This window comes from Benincasa hispida, chromosome 9 (genome assembly GCF_009727055.1).
Source record: "Benincasa hispida cultivar B227 chromosome 9, ASM972705v1, whole genome shotgun sequence".
NCBI lineage: Eukaryota > Viridiplantae > Streptophyta > Magnoliopsida > Cucurbitales > Cucurbitaceae > Benincasa > Benincasa hispida.
This window is the reverse complement of record NC_052357.1, coordinates 31,466,262-31,471,967: the sequence shown is the minus strand read 5'-3', so window position 1 is coordinate 31,471,967 and position 5,706 is coordinate 31,466,262.

Here is a 5,706-nt window from a genome sequence, read left to right as displayed (position 1 = left end):
CTTGTTTTCACACCAAAATTCTTAGTTCATCCTTCCAAAACAAAGACTTGAATTCTTAATCAAATTCCAAAAACAAAACAAGTTTTTAAAACTTGACTTAATTTCTAAGAACACTAACAAAAAGTGGATTACATAACAAAGAAACTCTAAGGTACAAGTAACATTGATGAGCTTAATTTTTAAACACAAAAAACAAAAAATCATATGACTATCAAACTGAGCGTCATAGTTTTCAAAATATTGTTTTTATTTTCAATATTTGACTACGAATTTAAGCGTTCCTTAAATAGAGTTGAAATTTCCATTAGAAAATTAGAAGAAACATAAATTTCGTAAATTGAAAACTAAAAAAAAAAAAAAACTAAAATTCATTGGACGAATTAAAAATGATTGTTTTCAAATATAAGAAAATGAGTCAACTTATTTACAAATATAACAATATGTCATTATCTATCAATATTAAACAATGATAGACACTGATAGACATCTAACAATGTCAATGATTGACATTGATAGACAATGATATTATATCTATCAGAATCTATCAGTGTCTATCATTGATTGACAATGACATTTTGTTATCCTTGAAGAAATTTTCAACAGTTTTACCATTTAAAACAATTATCTAATTAAAAAGAGTATTAGAACTTTCGAAAAAAAAATTGCTACTTTTCTTTATCCAAAGAGATATTAGCATCTTTTTTTTCTATTTTAATACTAATTAAGATTTCAACACTATAATTCGTGAATGAATTTTATATTTCTTCTCTGAGATGGACCAAACATTAGAGACTTCTTTAGGTATTGTAATATGTAACATGAATAAAATTAATTATTAAAGCCGCGTTTACTAATCAATCAATTGTAATATAAAACTTGGGGTTCATTTAAATACGTTCTGAGAAATTAGTTAACAATATTATGTGAATTATGAATAATAAAAAAAAACCTATTAGATTACAATAATTTTGATTACGAAACAGTAAACATAGCTTAAGTGTATAATAACATTTTTAAAGAATTGCAAATATAACAAAATCTATCAATGATAGACTCCTACTAGTGATATGATCTATCATTATAAATCTAAATTTTTCTATATCTATAATTTTTTTTTCATTGTACTATATTTGTTAATATTTTGGCCAAGTTTCTATATTTGCAATTATGGCTTCAAAAAATATTATATTATTTTTGCTCCAAAATTTATATTTCAGAAAGCACTAAAAGATAATGTATGGGTCATTTTAAAAGTTTCAAATTTATTCCTTGCATATTGCATGTTCACCAATTAATCCTTATATGCAATAACATACTTGATCGAGTAATCTTAAGGAACTCATCTTACCTTTTTAAAAAAAAAAACCTTAAGAAACTTGTGACAAATTTAGCGAGATAACATTTAAAGATAATCTATGCATTCAATTATTATACATGTAGATCATGTCAACTGATTAACAAAATGAATAATTAAAATTGATGCACGAACAATTCTAAAAAAAAAAAAAAAAAAAAAAAAAAAAAATTAATTTAGAGACTAAATTGATTCACTTATAAAAGTATGGAGGTTTAATTGGTCAAATTATTAAGTCTCTCACGATGTTGATTGAAACAAGACATAATGAAGAATGTAAATTGATACATTTAGAGAAGTTTAGGATTTAAATTGAAACAATTATTAGTTTAAATTTTAAATTGATACCACCCTTAAAGTTTAAGAGTATGAATTTATCTTTTAATATTTGTTTAACTGATTAGTTCTATTAGTTATCGTATATTTTATTTAAAGATTAAGGTCCGTTTGGTAATCATTTTATTTTTTGTTTTTGGTATTTAAAATTAAACTTATTTCCTCCTCATTTCTTACAATGATTGAATTCTTAGCCAAATTCCAAATTCCAAAAACAAGTTTTTAAAAGCTACTTTTTTTAGTTTTTAAAATTTGGTTTGGTTTCTTAAACTATTGATAAAAAGTAGATGACAAAAGAAGAAATTTGGACGTGGAAATAGTATCTATAGATTTGAATGTTCAAAAACAAAAAGTCAAAAACTAAATAGTTACCAAACCTGACCTAACGATGAGTTAGATTCTAATGATGTAGGCTTTTAAGTAAGTAAGTTGAGAGTAAGAATTTATTTGGACACAATTTATCCTTATAATTACAAGTTACTACTATGTACCTTGTTTCTATTTCGCTTAGTAATGAATATATTTTCTATTTGGCTACTATAAAGTTAAAGAAAAATCAAATCAAAATTTTTAACATTAAAAGAATCTAACCACAATACGATTAATTTGAATCATTTACATCCATCATTCTATGAAAATTTTCAAACAAATAAAGTAGGATATTTATATATAAACAAAAATATTTAAAAGCTAGATATTTCTTTATAGGAATATAGTATAGAAACCAAAATATAATTTATTATAGGACAGAAAAGGAATTTCAAGAGAGATATGAACACATTTTTTTTAAAAATAAAAAAATTTAATTCATGATGAAAAATAGTAGGTACTAGATGGATCTGCCAAGTTCCATGAAGAAGGATCTAGGGTTTTTTAATCAATTAAAAACCTTAGAAATTGGTAGACAATTCATTCATTGCTACCAATTTAAAAAACTACAAACAATGACAAATCTGTCTCATTCATTTCATGTCTTGCATCTACATGCTCTCTTTATTACTTCAATCAATCAATCATTCTATTCACAAACCTTTTTTTTTTTTTTTTAAATTTCCATCCTTCAAATTCTTTCCTTTTCAACTACACCCTAAATAATGTCCCCTATTATTTGTATTTCCTTTTTCAATTTTGTCCTTGAATATTACAAAAATTTCAACTCTATCCTTCATCTTTTAATGTTTTTCAAAAGAACCCTTTTCTTGGCAATTATCGTTAAAATAACTAACCAGCAAGGAAACCTTTGAAACGTTATGGGTAAAATTTAAACCATTTACTTACTTGAGAAGCATTTTGTATTATGATTTTGTTTAAATTTTATTACTGATTTTTGTACTTTAGTTTTAATTTTGCCTTTAGTTTCAAATTTACGTGATGTTTTAAGAATGTACTTATAACTATTTATTAATTTATAATTATTTTGATATAATTTAAACTTATATATCGTATTTGTTTTTATGGATATTTACAAATAAAGAAAAATGAATAAATTTATTTATGAATATAGTTAAATTTTGCTATCTATCAATGATAGATTACGATAGATCACAATAGACATCCATTAGTATCAGATCGTGATAGATATCCATTAGTGACACTGATACATGTCTGTCTATCACTGATCCATAGTGACATTTTGTTATACTTAAAAATATTTTTAACAGTTTTACCATTTAAAACAATTACCTTTGTTTTTATCTATTTTAATTTCTTTTTAAGTTAATACCATTTAAATTATTTTTATATGATATTTTTCTCAACAAAATAATATAACATATTTTAAGATTTATTATAAAGTAAATATTAGTTTAAAATTAAATTTGAATATATTGCTTAAAAAATTATAAGAACTACGATATAACAAAAAAGTGATATATATGTGGTTTACAATATTTATTTTAGTTATATAACACAAATAAGGAGTGATATTTACACACACACATATAAGAAAAAAGGAAGGGCAAAAAGGTAAACTGAGGATGCCCTCAACTCGAGAATCTAGAAAACTCATGTTTCAAGAGAGCATCCAAATACTCTCGAGATGCCCTCCGTAAGGGCATCCTAGGATGTCCGGACATCCTACAATACTACAAAATAAATGCAATAAACTAGATGTCCATTCCATGGGAATCTAGGATGTCTGCAAAACAAACGACCCCTAAAAGAATATATGTACATACATACATAAATATGTATAAATATATGCATATATAAGGTTCTATCAAATGGTAATGACCAATAAGTTTCCGTCATAATAGATGCTATTGTAAGTGTTGTCTTAAGTTTCTTTAAAGGCTTCTTTGTAATCTTGATCGAAAACAAAAGGTCTATCAACTTCCAGCAGTCTACATAAGGGTCTTGATATGAGCGATAAGTTCTTTATGAACCACTTGTAAAATCCTGGATGTCCTAAGAAACTTCGAACATATCTTACAGTGGCTTGCGGGGAGCTTTGAGATTAGCTCAACCTTGGCTCTGTCTACTTCAATTCCTTATTTTGATATCTTATAGCCCAACACAATACCCTCTGTCACCATAAAATTAAAGGGATTTGGCTCCAGGTGGAAGCTTGTAATATTTGATTTCTTGAAACAATTAAAAACAAGTAAACAAGAAAAAAGTCAAGAAACATACTTTTGCCGATACGTGACTGTAGTGAAATCTCCTCTTGAAACTGGTAGTTTTCTTCTTGAATTCTTCTAATTCCATGAGATCCTTCTGGCTATAGCTTTCATAAGGATCCGACTTGTCGGAACTGCTTCTTCAAAGAATAGAGAGAATAGGGAAAAAGAATTTACTTAGAACTTTTCTAAGGAAATTGGGAGAATTTCTAGAGTGAGAGTTTCAGAGTAACAGTAGAGATTATATTCTTATAAAAAGTATGTGTGTAGAGAGTGTATTCATTCTATGAGGACTCCCAAGGACCATATTCGTAGAACTCTATGTGTTATTCCTAATCCTATTGAGATAACCCTTCTACAGAGATTTTTAATTAAATATTTAATAATATCCAATATTAATAAATATCTAATCAAATAATATCTCACATTAAATGGTTTGAAATATTTAAATTGTATTTAAATATTTATTCTCTACAGGTTCTTTAATTTGAATCTCATCCAAATTAAATAATTAATTATTTGAATTCAATTCAAATTAATTAATTAATTCTCCCTCTATTTATTTAATTAAAATATTATTTAAATTAAATAACCTATTTATATGGATTTCATCCAAATAAATAATTTATTCTCTACATTATAAAGTTACTATTTGAATCTCATTCAAATAAACTTTATAATAAGTTATATATTAATTGCATCCAATATAATTAATATCTTTCCTAAAAAATTTGAACACTTTAATTTTTTTCCAATCATAATTGATTCTTGTTGGTCTATGGTGAGCTACCAAGGGGACCTTATGGATTTATAGAGTATAAGCTCCAATGATTCTAGATTAATTAATTAATCTCTTTAATTAAATTAACCTTCATTCATTAGCTACAAGGCAAACCACTATAGACCCATAATTGAACTCTTATGCATTGTGGTATAAGTTGTGTCAATGGATATAATCAATATAAGTAAGTCGATCATTTATGAGTTGTTCATAATTATAGTTGGGTCAAATAGTTTGTTTTACCCCTATAATTATATCTTTTTCCTTAAGTTTCACTGATTCCTCTAATGAACAATTTGTTTATGACCCAACCATAAAACTAAGTTCCTCTCAGGTCAATAAAAGGGTGGGATCCCTTTGTTCAAGACTTGAAATCAGTACTTAAAGGAACTACTCATCTATTTACCCTATATCAGAACGAGTGAATTCTATCTTGTGAAGTTTTGTTCTAACTCCCTATTTAGTCAAGTCCCAAAATGGTAGGCTTATCGAGTCGGAAACTTAGATCACTCTCATCCATACAAATCAAAGGTCGACCTTATAGATAGTAGTTCATAAATCACTCAGGATTAAGATTGAGTTGCACATGACCATCCTACGAAATATTAAACTCATCA